Source organism: Rhipicephalus microplus, chromosome X, assembly GCF_043290135.1.
Source record: "Rhipicephalus microplus isolate Deutch F79 chromosome X, USDA_Rmic, whole genome shotgun sequence".
Taxonomy (NCBI): domain Eukaryota; kingdom Metazoa; phylum Arthropoda; class Arachnida; order Ixodida; family Ixodidae; genus Rhipicephalus; species Rhipicephalus microplus.
The window spans coordinates 67,064,404-67,078,086 of record NC_134710.1 but is presented as its reverse complement, the minus strand read 5'-3'; the positions used below and the strand labels follow the sequence as shown (position 1 = coordinate 67,078,086).

The window sequence follows — 13,683 nt, the reverse complement described above, 5'->3', positions numbered from 1 at the left end:
GTCTTAGAGTGCATCTTGACAGTAGTAAACCAGCCCGAAGAAAGACGCCCCTTTCTGCACGTATACGGTACCGTGTTCGTTGTTTACAAAAATGACTACACGCTGCTGTTTGTGCGTGTGCGTGCGTGTGGGAAAAGGCGAGTGCAGACCTGTTCCATGCGTTTGTAAACAGCGGTTGGCGCCGTCGACATACAGAGTTTCCCCGCGTCCCAACGCGCTGTGCTCGGAGGCACTTTGCAGCTGCTGCGCCAGTTGCCACGTGATCATTGAGGGCGATGGCGAGCATTGGGCTGGGCGAAGTTCGCGCTGCGTGGCGTCGCTACTAGCACTTCAGTATGCCGGCGGCGCCAACCGCTGTTTATAGACATGCAGTAGGTCTGTACAGTGCTCGGCGGTCGAAGCGCGATCCTCGGAGCGCGTGGCTGCTGGTGGTGAGAGCATGTGAAAGGCCAACTCCGCCGATATTTCGAGGTCAATGGATCTCAATGAAATTCTCTGGGTACGTTACTTTGTACATTTCCGTAATTTATGCCAGATTACAGGCTTGAGAGATACGTTGATTGTTAGCAAATAAACTTTAAAGATTGCCTCGAAAAGCTCACCTCGCTTTCCAGAATTATTGGCAACACTGTCTGTGTGACGTCATGTTTGGCATGTCAACCGAAGTGACGCTGCCGATGGCATCGCTACTTTAGCTGCTATAGCGTTTATTATGCTGTCCATGAAGCGACGGTGTCGGTCTTTGGCACGAGCACGGGAAAGCTTTCTTCCTTCCTCTATGGTGTTTGGCCGGTGCTTCGCTGGCCTGGCTTTCACAGTTATTGTACCAAGCGTTCTAGGGACCAGCATACCGCCTCTGGTCCTTACCAAATAGTACGTCATACGCAGACAGGACGCCCGGTCAGGTTTCGGTTTCGGTTCTGTACATTTTTGCTTATTAAAATTATTTTCGAATTTCCTGAGTATTTCAGCTATTGGGCTCGTGACGAGAGTGTCTCATGAACATAAAAACACCATTACCTTGACATGGTCGAAAAATCGCCGGAGTTGGCCTTTTTGGTGGTTGCAGCAAAAACTTCGCTCATGCACGAAGGAAAGAAACACGGAATAAGACACTGCTGCTCAGCACTCACGGTCACCGACTAGCTCTCACGCAAACCAATCGAAGATGATACTGGTAAATACTGGTTCAGTCTGTGGTTCCCGGTGACGACGGTGAAGTGTTGCGATCCTGGCTGATGCACGCCCGCCTGCTTCGGAACTGGAGCCGGCGGGCGTGTGTCGAGATTCCTCCTCTCTTCGAACATTGAACTGACCCGGGAAAATTGCGTATTGCTGGAATACAGAACACAGCTCGTACGGGTAAATAAATGAAAGAAATATATAAAAGATAAATGAAAAGAAAGATAAAAAAATAAATTGTGAGAAGGACGAGTTATAACTGTTGCGTATGTATATAGTCTAGTCCAGAAATGAACAGAACGGTTCAACTGCGCTCTCTGCCACAGGCGACGAAAAACAAAAAAAGTGATGAAATGTCCGAATTAAGAAACGAAAAAAAAAATCTTCCCTTATGCTGTGTTTCACGCAAAAAGCTGGCATAGGAAACGCTGCCCGTCGCAGCCGGCGTGTGACCTGCGCGTCGTTTGGAAGCGGCTTGCGCACGCCCACCTGCACAGGGTCTCCTCCGCCCAGTGTCCTCGACTGCGCACCTCGCGCACAGACAATGTGTGCGCGCGGCCCCCTGGCCTCGCCGAGTTGCGTGAAAGTTTCCGCACTGCAGTCGTCGTACGGGAACGGAAGTCCAAGACGCGACCCGTCGGGGCTGGCCAATTGCTCCTTTCCTGCGCTAGAACAATTCGGGCCGAAAATTTCGCTGCGATTCCGAACGAGCGCGTCGAAATGGGTCAGAAAGGCGTCCCGAAAGATCTTGCGCGGCTCTTTTTTTTTTTTTTATCTTCCTTGTCTTTAGCGAGGGAGGCAGCGGCGGACGGTGTAGCGGGCGGCAGCGGCGGTCTTTCTCAAGGATGAAACAACGTCGGGAGCCGAGCCTGCATGCTCGAGTGACCGGCGGCTTCCTCTGCGCAAGGGGGCCTATGTGTGCGGGAGGCGAAAATGCCTCCTCCGTGGAGGAGGAAGCAACACGTCGCAGCCGGCCGGGGTGAATGTCACCGTGGTGGCTGGCCACGGGCCGGGCGCACGGCTGCTGCCCTGGGATTAGGACGGGCCCCGAGTTCTTTGACCCAGCCTCCCCCTTTCTTGCTACCTAATCTCGTGCCGCACACACGCAGTAGATTGCATCGTGCGGGCATCGCGGGGACGTTCGTCACTAATCGTGCATGACGCGCGGCCTGTCTGTTTTTCTTGCCCGCCAGGGTCGCGTTACGGTTGCCGGCTCCGCTGTTCGCGGCTCCTTTTGTTTGCGCTATCGAACAGGGTTTTTTGCTTGCGGTTGCTTGTTCACCGCCGGATTCGCGCTGGCGGAAGCCTCAACTCACGCCCTTCAGTTTTCTTCGCGTTGCGAGCTAAATCCAGTGATTGAACTTCGGCGTGCGTGTGTCCTTCACGTGGTGCAGGAGCAGAGTTCGAGAACACATTGCGTCAATAGATAGCTCTAGTTTAGCGCGCGCAACGGTTTAGCGTACGCAACGCGCAAGAGGGAGCAAGAGTGCGCATGCGCTGAGCCCAAGAGAGATGCGTGCGTTTGCGCACGCAGGGGATGCGCACAGATCTCGGCGATTAGGTGGCGCCCGCTACGGCTGTTGCGTACCTTATCGGCGGCTCTCGCGAGATCTCGAACTGCCGAGACCAAAATAGACAAGATGGCTTTAATCGACAACACTACGGTGGTCATGGCAGCGAACGAAGTCCGTGTCAGTTTCGATGCATTCGGATCCTAAATAAGCAACCTGAAGCCAATAGAGGTGCAATGGATTGGGATCGCTGCTAAGCTGGAGCGCAACGTTGGATGACTGGACAACGTGATTTACCAAAAAGCAGAAACCTGATTGTGACACCGCGACGGATATACGGGGCGTCGTGCGTGTGATCCCTTTGAATTGTGGTTGTTGCTGCGTGTGTCTAACCGGAAAATGTCTGAATGGTCGACTGCAAAAGCATTTAAAGCGTTACAAAATAGAGGTTAGTTCTGGTCATGCATTTAGGGTGCATGTGGATGCACGTCCGTTGCGTGCGCACGCTACGGGCGAAAGGGAGCAAGAGTGCGCTGAACCTAAAATAGATGCGTGCGTAGTGAAGCGCACGCTAGATCTCGGCGCTTACGCTGTGCCCGCTACGGAAATTGCGTACCTTACCGGCGGCTTTCTCGCAAGATCTCGACCTGCCGATAGCAAACGAAGTTTTGTGTCAACTTCGGCATTGACCATGAATTGGAGCCTAATTACGTAGACTGGAGCCAATCGGCGAAAAGGTATAGTGGATTGTGATTGCTGCTCTAGCCGGATACTGAAGTCTACGGCATCAAGTTTGGCTAGACCTGCGACTTCTGCTAAAGTTGTGAACAGTATGCGAGAAAGAACATAATTTGTTTTTCATCAGTGCCTGTGCAAATCCACTGAATTGTATATAATCTGGCGCCTTTGTATTCAACATATAAGTTTTCTGTTGAACGCACATTGTCGGATTAAACATTAGTGCGGGAAAAGTGGGATTTCGCTGTTATTTGCCATATTTCTCGAAAGGTTACATGCACCTGGCAGAGTATGAGCGCCTAAACGACAGTTTATCCTCTCAAGGAATCACAAATTAGAGATCATCACATGCCAGCTGCTGCTAAGTGTTTATATAGCCGGGGAAGAAAAAAAACGCAACGAAAGATCTCTTAACTTGACCGGCACTTTCTTTGGTGGAGTAATGCCGCGCCGCGGTGGTAAATAGTGGCTAGGGTACTCGTCTGCTGACCTGCAGATCGCGGGATCGAATTCCGGCTGTGGCGGCTGCATTTTCGATGGAGGCGAAAATAGGCACGTGTGCTCAGATTTATGGGCGCACGTTAAAGAAGCCCAGGTGGTCTAAATTTCCGGAGCCCTCCTCTATGGTGCCTCTCATATTCATATGGTGGTTTTGGTACGTTAAACCCCACAAATCAATCAAGTCAATTTGGTGGAGTAAATGCAGTTCATGCCTAGGTCGCGAGTCAATCCATGCGTCACGATACTGTTTTCGAGCGTGTTAAAAATTTATTGGAGCGACGAACAGCTGAACGCATGTAACGTATACGTTCCTCATTCCTTATGGAATCGTATATTTAAGCTGCACAAACCGCGTCGAGAGAAATTCGCTTTTTCTTGCTGGATGAGCAGTGAGGCAGCAACGCGTTGTTCGAGCTAGGCTCGAGCCCGAACACGCTGCCATTGTGGACCCTTGCTCAGCTTTTTTTTGTGAAAAAGGTCAGCGAAGCGGGAAGGCGTGACACTTTTCGCTGCGCCGTCCTTGAACCCGCGGCGGGAAAGGCGCGCGCGCAGGGAGGAACGCGGCAGTGGGCATATCCTGGATTGCGAAACGTCGGCTGCTTCGAGGGACGGTATTGACTTCTCGCTTGGCTGCCGCTGATGTATTCGGCGAGCACTGTGATTGAGAGCACGCATCCATCACCGCCCACGGCCCGAACAAACGGCGCCTCGGGTCTGGCACGTGCGCACGCAACTGCGAAAATCGGCTCCGCGACGCGATCTGCTCTTGTTCCGCTGCGCCCTTCCTCTCCGAGAAGCTGCGCCGACTCGCGCCGTTTTTTCCGTTCGCTGGAGCGCCGGTGCCCATCTGTCCCGTTTGTGTACTCACCGACTGCCAGGGAGCGCTGCGCATCTCGACGCTGGCACGTGATGTACTACAATACGGCGGCTGTGTATGAGAACGCGTTTACGTCGCTGTCAAGCATATACCAGTCAAGATGCACTGTACGATCACCGTGTCGGTCTGTGCCGCTGAGCGCTTCTAAGAAACATATTCTGTGAAAGGAAAGCCTGTGACGGAATAGCCGCCACTTGCCTATAGACATCGAAGGACAACTACATTCATGTTTGGAGGTATACATTTCCGTGGAACATTACTGCAATCGCGAAATTCCTCGCTGCCAATCTCGTCACTGAAGGCGCGCGTTTTCAGTTTCGTTCGTGCTTCATCTGCAGTCATCACCAAGCTATCGTGCGTGCTCTCTGGTTAAAGCGAGGCACGCGCGCCTCAATCTATAGAGGTATAAAGTAGCGACTGAGACGCAGTTTTTTGTTTTATTCCCATTACTCTTTGTTCGCCCCCTTGGTTTTTGTGCGTGCATTCTTCCTTGGCACTTGCGGACGCATTCCGGAGCCGTTAGGTGTCCTGCTCGCGTCCGAGCTGCTCATATACAACGGGCCTATATACACGAAAGCACTCGTCGCCGAGAAGCGTTCGTCATTGCTGCCTGGACGAGAGACCGCTCTTGGTGCGGAACACCTTCACGCGGCTCGCTCTTAGAATGACAAATCGGGTGCAAGGTGCCCCGTGACCGCTGGTGGCTTCACCGACGTGGTTTCGTGAGTGCATTGCGTTTTTATAACGAAGAGTACTTAGGAATTATGTGACGTTTTTTTTTTTTTGTGCCAAAAGCAAGATACGATTGAAGTCCTGCAGTATAGCGGGGAATGTCGGAATGAGGTTTTCTCCGGCGTTGTTTACTAGAAGCATTCAAACGACTAGATCTGAAAGAAAAAGGAATGCAGGTTAACGGGAAATACTTGAGCAACGTACCCGGTTTGCAGACGACATCGTGCTCTTAGGAGGCACTCACTGGGGTGGCCGCTAAATGGTCGTAGCATCAACAAATGCTACTTGACAGCTGAAAACAAGCGTTCATTTCTTTCACCTTTTTCGCGCGAACGGTTCCACGAGCATCGAAGTTCTCGTTAGTGTCGGGCGGGGGCTTTACCTGGTCAATTGGCGCAAGTACGCGTTTTACGCGTGTTTTACAAGGTCTGAACGCTGTCGATGCATCTTTCGCTGTAGTCCATCGTCCAATCGTTTTCGACTTAGGCGTCCCCTCTAGTCGCCTGAATCGTAAGTTATTTGTTGATTTTGCCTGTAAAATGGGCACGTCGGCTTATACATGTGGAAACGAAGATAAGGTGACAAGAGGATCTATGTGTGCAGTCTACCGGCAGGGCCACGACTCGCGAAGCTGGGAACGTTTGTTGTGTAAAGGTGGCCGGCGATACCTGCTGCCGCCCACCCTTATGGCTGGTTACGCACTGTGAAGAGGATATATTTTTTGTTTATGGTTTCCTTCTTACACCACTCAAAACATGTGCCATCAACAGTAAAAAAAACAGTGAACAGTGCACGTGGTTTCGATGTAGCGTTGCACGTTGCCTAGCCGCGATTATGCTCGAGTTTCGCCAGTAGACGCAGTCGGGTATGTGAAGTGTTAAGCGAAAGAGGCGTCGTCACGACCGGCTTTCACTCGCGCCCGTGGGGGTTACGTGGGCGTGCACGTGTCACGGCCGCTTTTACATCACTCGGGTTCCCGGCGGCTGCCGTACTTTCAAGGCCTGGAGGGGCAGTAGGAAGTTCGTCGCAAAAGCGGAAGCACGGCGACTGTCGCGCGAACGGTTGTGCTTTACGGCTAGAGGAGGCGGTCGCTCCCTCCGGCTTGAATTAAGCGCGGCGAGAGGGCAATGAAAAGGAAGAAATTTCTTTTCTCCGCGAGTGCAGATGTTCGCCGCCGGGTCGTGGTCCCGGGCGAAGTTGGGGTCGTTTCTTGTAAGGGCAAAAAGGCCGGTTCGAGTTTCCCTGGAACAGAGCCAAGGGTTCCCAGTCGTGGGGGAGGGTTGGCTGTTGCGTTCTAAACAGGAACAATCCCCGGGGGCCGCCGGGCTCTTTTCTCCGGTCGGCGGCTTTTTGCGCCGCCCCTCACGACAAGAAGCTTTCGGGGGGGATAATCTGGCCGCTTCTGCCCCGAGAGCCACCGGTGCGTCGCGCGCACAAATAAGGCTGTCGCGTGCCGAAAGGTGGATTTTGCGCAAAATGGTCGCCCCGTAGCTTACCTGTTTTCCTCCCGCGCTTTCTTGAGTAATCGCAGAATCTCTGGGTGCGTGCGTGTGTTTCTCTCATTGCGGGCTTCCGCCTTCTCTCGGCAGCGGGTTGTCCTCGACCGCCGAGCCTTGCATTGGTGACAAATAAGCAACTCGGTTCGTTCCGCTGCCAGCTTCCGAAGTGCATTTGGGCGTGTCAAAGACCCCGTTGGCTTTTCGAGCTAATAGTTTTTTTTTTTCTTGCTGCAGAGTCGAGCTTTACGTATGTTTCACGACGGTGGAAGCAGGGAGCGCAAAATAACACCCCCCCCCCCCCCCCCCACAAAAAAAAACGAGGCAAATGAAATCCAGACACTGTCTTCACCCAGTCACGTGACACAATGGCCTGTTTCAAATAATTTCATGCTCTGCGAACGTGCAGAAAGTAAATAATTTTTTCGAAGGATCGGGGAGTTCCGGTATGACGCAAGCGACAACCACGTATTCTACGCGCCCTGCACGCTCGCTTTCGATATCGTCATTGCAATGCGGCAATAGATATCTCAAATTATATGCAGGTTCGTTGATATCTAAAAAGAGATATATTCCATGAATTGTGATGCCCTGCAAATTTCCAGTCGTTTTTATTATATTACCAATACGAGAGCAACAACTGCTCTCAAGTTGTTGTTGCTCTAGAGTATAGAGAATAGTAAACATGTTTAGCACGTTTTGTTAATTAGTTGCGGTTGAATCCCTCAATAACGAAAGCTCTCAAAAACGAAATTCTCGCGGCAAGAAATCTGGCGGGTCCGGCGAACGTCCCTATAAAGTTCAATCTATTTGCCCCCTCTCGACAGCGAAGATATAAAAAAAAATACTCTAGCAAGAATGAAAGTTTCAGGCAATATTTTTTTTTTCAACACATGAGCGAGTTGGGAACCCGGAAGGTCGAAAATGGGAACACTGCTCACTCGACAAGTGATGATGATATGTGGTATTTAACGTCCCAAAACCACCATATGATTATGAGAGACGCCGTAGTGGAGGGCCCCGGAAATTTCGACCACCTGGGGTTCTTTATCGTGCACCCAAATCTGAGCACACGGGCCTACAACATTTCCGCCTCCATCGGAAATGCAGCCACCGCAGTCGGGATTCGAACCCGTGACCTGTGGGTCAGCAGCCGAGTACCTCAGCCACAAGACCACCACGGCGGGGCACTCGACAAGTCGGGCACATATGTTTTCGCCAACAGCATCGGTTCGACCATTGCTTGGGTGCTATTCTGGACACACTCGAATTCTGTCATATTGTCAAAATTCGTGATGGGGAGATTTTAAGCTGACCATAGAGGCCGTAACGGCCCCTTGGACCAATCGCAGTTCACCAATGGCGGAATCTGACAATATGGTGGGATATGACTATGCTCATAATAGCACACCTGATTACATTCACTCAGGTGGTAACGATGATAGCAACGATGGTATTTTTTTTTATCTTTTGCCGAACGCCCGTGTTGGCAACTACGTCGGCGCATGACGTTTCAAGTGACGAGGTTCGTAGGTTGCAAATTCTGTCTCTGCCGTCGGCAAGTTATCTTTTCGCCCACTTCCGTTTCATTTCATGTCATAATTGCCAACAAACAACTTCTCCGATGCTTTTTTTTTGCATTAATGTCTGCTAATTCTAATGGAGGCGGAAATGTTGTAGGCCCGTGTGCTAAGATTTGTGTGCACGTTAAAGAACCCCAGGTAGCCGAAATTTCCTGAGCCCTCCACAACGGCGTCTCTCATAATCATATGGTGGTTTTAGGGCGTTAAACCACACATATGAATTAATTAATCATTCTCCCGCGCTATGCATGCTTGCGTGCCGAGCTGTTAGAACTTTCGGAAAAATGCCGCCTGCCATTAATAAGCGTAATATTAACGCGACAGCGTCAAATAGCTCGTTTAGCAGAAATGTCGGCGTCGTTGGTTGTGAGCGAGAAATCATCATTTTATGTGTGACAGAAAAATTGAGAACGACGCAAATAAAATAAATGAATAAATAAATGATAAATAAAAATCCGGAAGCAGAGTGGGGACCGAATCAGGCTTGTTTAGGTCCAAGTGGGGATCTAAGCCGGGTCGTTCTCGTGGCAAGCGGATGTTCTACCACATGGCCATGGCTCTGCTTGTGAAAGCAGTGAAAAGAACTTCCTCTGCTTGGAAATGCAGGGAAAGTAGCTTTCACTCTTCACAAACACTCGCTTCTTGTATATAAGCTTCGTAATGCAACATAAAATACTGCAGTAATAATGCTCGGTAGCAGCGTCCATTACCGACGGGTGTCAGAATATGTCACTATCAGTATGGCTCCGTGGTTGAAAGCCGGTACCCCACTACAAACGGCACGCACGCTGATGCACCTATTCCCCCAGTAAGGCCACGTATAGTGGGTGCATAGCTAATTCGAAAAGGTTTCATGCACTAAGTGATAGAATTACGCACTATATGAACAGGGTGTCGCTATCAACTCCTAAAGGCGAAGATTTAGGGTCCCCTGATTTTTCTACAGACGCTTCAGGAGAAGTCTACGGGATAATTGCCAGCTGCTGAACGGAAGGCCGCTGGTTCGATCCCAGCCGTGGTGGTCGAATTTCGGTGGACGCGAAACAGTCGAGGCCCGTGTATACTGTGTTATGTAAGTGCACGTTAAAGAACCCCAGGTGGTCGAAATTTCCGGAGCCTTCCACTACGGCGTTTCTCATAATCGTATGTTGGTTTTGGCACATAAAACCAACACACGAAAAAAATCATCGCCGAAAATGTGAAAGGCAGAAAAAAACAGACGAATTTTGCATAGGAGTTCGACAGAGTCAGATGAGCGACTTCTTCAAACAAATTTCTGTTGTGCGAAGTAATTGGTGTGCGCATCTTTCCATTTTTGCGACGACTAAATTTTTTACGAAATGTACCAAAAATCGCTTCGCCGGCGAATTCGTTATTGAGTGGTTTTCAAGATAACTTTAGTTGCGGCGAGGTATCACCTCCCCCCCCCCCCCCCGCCGTCGTAACGTTTGTTGCGTGTGAAGACGACATGCGGCTCACTTTTATAATAGAAGTTATATACCCCCCCCCCCCCCCCTAAAAGAAGGGATGGGGGCTTTTGCATATTTGTTCACAATAGAGGACCGTCCGATTGCTGACTTGTCTGCTGATCCAGCAAGCATAACTACAAAGCCTTCAGAATGAAACAAAAGTAATATAAAAGAAGAAGACAGACTACGCCGAAAATTTATTGTTTCACCTAATCGCTGCGAACAGTAATTGTTTGGCTGCTCTACTGCTTTCCAGGTCCACTTATATGCATCGTCTGGTGTCAACATGCTGCCTGTAGCTTATTTTTTAACGCCTTCCGTCTTTTTAGCCTCGCTGTGTCGAGTATCTCGCCGCTTTCTCGGTCCGTTGCTGTAGCTCCCTGCTCAGATAGTATCTAATAGGCTCGCAGTAGCCGCGTGAACGACATTTCCTAGCGAATCATTCTGTGGAATCTGTTTAATACGGAGCGGAACAGGTTTAAAGCCCATTTCCCAGCTTAACAGTTCCTCGCAGTAGTATAGGTGGATGTGCAATATAGGGATCAGCTTATTGCCGCAATGCCATCCGAAATAATGCCAACGGGCAGTGTTTGTTTCCTCCTTCAGTGTGATGGTGCGTGTGAATATAACGAAGGAAAAGACGCGGACCTTGCGCCCAGGCATCGTCATCTATAGCGCTTTATTCTTTCGAATTTCTCGTTCGCGATGCGGTAATCGCTATGCATGTAAACTGCCCCCGTCTTCATCTGTCTCTTGTGTTGTCGTGAAGATGTAATAAGGGACGCCCCCGTGCGCAGCTAATAATGAAAAAGAAAAGGGGGGCTTGACGGTCGGGCAATCCCTGCTCTGGGGCAACCGTGCTCGTTAGCTGCTGTTCTGATCGCGGGCGTATTTCACGGTTTCCCCCTCTCGGCGTCGTCGTCGCCGGCAGGGGCGGCTGTTGACGGCGGGTGCGCTAATCATTAGCCGAAGGCGGAAGCCCGCCGGGAGCCAAGCCGGAACTTGCGCCCAACAAACGGCTGCGCGGAATCGAGTCGCCGGTGGTGAACAAAGACGCCCTCCGACCCCCGCTTGCTCCGGGCCGCTGTTCGTATAAAGTTCACCGTACTCTCCTTAAGAATGACATTTTGATTAGAAACTCATTTTTGTTGTTGTTGTTGTTGTTGTTGCAGGCGGACCGTTTTCTGAATGAAGGCGCCGATTATACTTGCATTATGGAGGCGGCAGCAATATTTGTGGATGGGTGTCCAAAGAGCAATCTTCGTTATTTTCTTGTGTGACGACCTTTTCAACGTCTGAGGGTAGACTCTCGGGGTTTTGAAACAAACGCGTGCTTCACGGGCGTTTGTTACTCCGCTAAAACGCTCTCGTCGAGGCCTGGAATCGAACCCGCGATGTGGGGCCCACTATACGCTTTTATTGCTTACCTATAATTATATTCCGGGTTCATTATAATGTGGACGAGAAGATTAGAGGTACTTTCGTATTCTACCGCTGTTATGCCTCTGAATAGGTATCTGAGCTGTGTGTGCCAGCCGAGCGTCATTCTGTCAGGGTGTGCCGCGTCGAGATCAGTTGCATTGCGGCAGTCTAGAAACTTGATGCCATGGCAGATCGTGTTGCCTCGTTGTATTTTTCTCCATTTTTTTGGCCAACATCTTAGAAAGAAGGGTCGTTGTAGTCACCAACGGAAAGGGGTTACATATTTAAATAGTAAACGTACTCCAACGAGGATCATTTCTTAACTTCTGAACGTATTATAACCGCCACAATCGCAAATACATGATGATAGTCAGCACTGACGAGGCGGGCACCATTTGGTTTAAAAACGCTACATCCACTGACAAATTTGGTCGACGCTATCGTAAAAGCACAAAAATGTAAAATAAAGAAGCCGAAACGAGGACCGCACCTTTTGTTGTTTTGTTTACTATCAGTTATTGGTGCCTAGTGCTCATGTACAACATGGTGGTGGGTCATTCCATGCCGAACATCCCAGCCATTTTGGCGACCATCTCAAATGTATTTGAAAAAAAAAAAAGTGCTGATTGACTGCATTGAAAGCAGTGAAACGCTAGAATATATTCTACAGAAAAAAATTTGTTTGGTCACGTGGTTGCCTCCTGAACTTCCCAGAGAGTCGTTTGGGTGTTTTTTGTGGAAAAATTTGTTTTAAAGGTGCCGCTCCGTCTTTCTTCACCAAATTTGGTCTACATCTTGAGTAAAGGCTTTTGTGTAAAGTGTTTGAAGCTGAGTAATATAGTGCAATTTTTCTGGCACATACGCCTCCAAGAATTTAGCCAAAATGTGTCATGTTTGCATTTTTTTCTTTTGCAATGCTGCACTTTGTATGAATATTTGAGTAGCGAATACTTACTCCACAAAAGGTATATTTTGAGAAAAAAAGATTTTTAGACATCTCAAGCTGCTAAACTTTACAAGAAAGATCACAAACTTCGCGAAATTGTCATTTTTGTCCAGATTGAGGCGCGATTTGCAACATGTGGTGGTCCAATTAAACATCACCTTTGCACCTAAATCAAAAGCAAATAAGCAGTTCTTTTTATATGGCAAGTCTTATCATTATATTTTTTGTTTTAAAGAAGAAAATTTTTGAACTTTTCCATTGCCGCCTATTTTCCCATTTGGTCATGCAGCAGCTTTCCTTCAGAAGGAGCGGTACTATTGAAATAAAATTTTCTACAAACAACACCCAAGCGACATTCCAGGAAGTTCAGAAGGCAGCCACGTGACCAAAATTTTTTTTTGTCTGAAACATTCTAGCAGTTCACTTTTTTCAGTACATTTGGATGGCCGCCAAAATGACTAGAACGTATGGCGTGGAATGACCCTGCTGCGAGATTTTTGACTACGACAATGGGAGGTCCAGCTATCCTTGATTTGTAGGGTTTAACGTCCCAAAACCACGATATGATTATGAGAGACGCCGTAGTGGAGGGCTCCGGAAATTTCGACCACCTGGGGTTCTTTAACGTGAACCCGAATCTGCGCACACGGGCCTACAACATTTCCGCCTCCATCAGAAATGCAGCCGCCGCAGCCGGGATTCGAACCCGCGACCTGCGGGTCAGCAGCCGAGTACCTTAGCCACTAGACCACCGCGGCGGGGCAAGACCTACAACTCTCTCATAGAAAGTTTTTTCTTTCCAGCCTCGTTACTTCAAAACTTGGTTAACTGAAGATAAGCCAATTAGGCAATTAAAGAGAGCATATTGATGGTTTCCCCAGACAGTAAATAGTAAGCAAGATGCATTTAGTCGCGTCGTCATATCAAGTGCGACGGCGTATAACTGATTTGAGATAACGCTGAATATGCATGCGCATGAGGCACGTGAGTGATAGAGAACAAATTTATTAGACGACTCGTTGATTATGCAACATTTTAGGGGAGAATAAAGGTAAGGGGCTAAATTTCTTTGGCATACTTTTGTGTTTTTTACGGCATATATAGTTTTGTGTGGCAGCCTAAAGGGGTGTGTAGCAAAGGGGCCTGGATTGAACACCCTTGCCCCCCCCCCCCCCCCGAAAATTTTCAACTTTGCACGTGTACATAAAAATGCTCGCACGAGCATA

General features: G+C 49.3%; 1 protein-coding gene and 1 long non-coding RNA gene across 4 annotated transcripts in view; one reads left to right on the top strand and one right to left on the bottom strand.

Moving 5' to 3' along the window:
* The window catches only part of LOC142775584 (uncharacterized), a 179,180-nt gene extending 171,846 nt beyond the window's left edge, over positions 1-7,334 (bottom strand). The window contains exon 1 of the long non-coding RNA XR_012886799.1: positions 7,038-7,334. This is a non-coding gene — a long non-coding RNA (uncharacterized LOC142775584). The remainder of the gene's footprint in view (positions 1-7,037) is intronic.
* The window catches only part of LOC119175907 (uncharacterized), a 103,218-nt gene that overhangs the window by 22,308 nt on the left and 67,227 nt on the right, over positions 1-13,683 (top strand). The gene's annotated exons all lie outside the window — the stretch shown is intronic.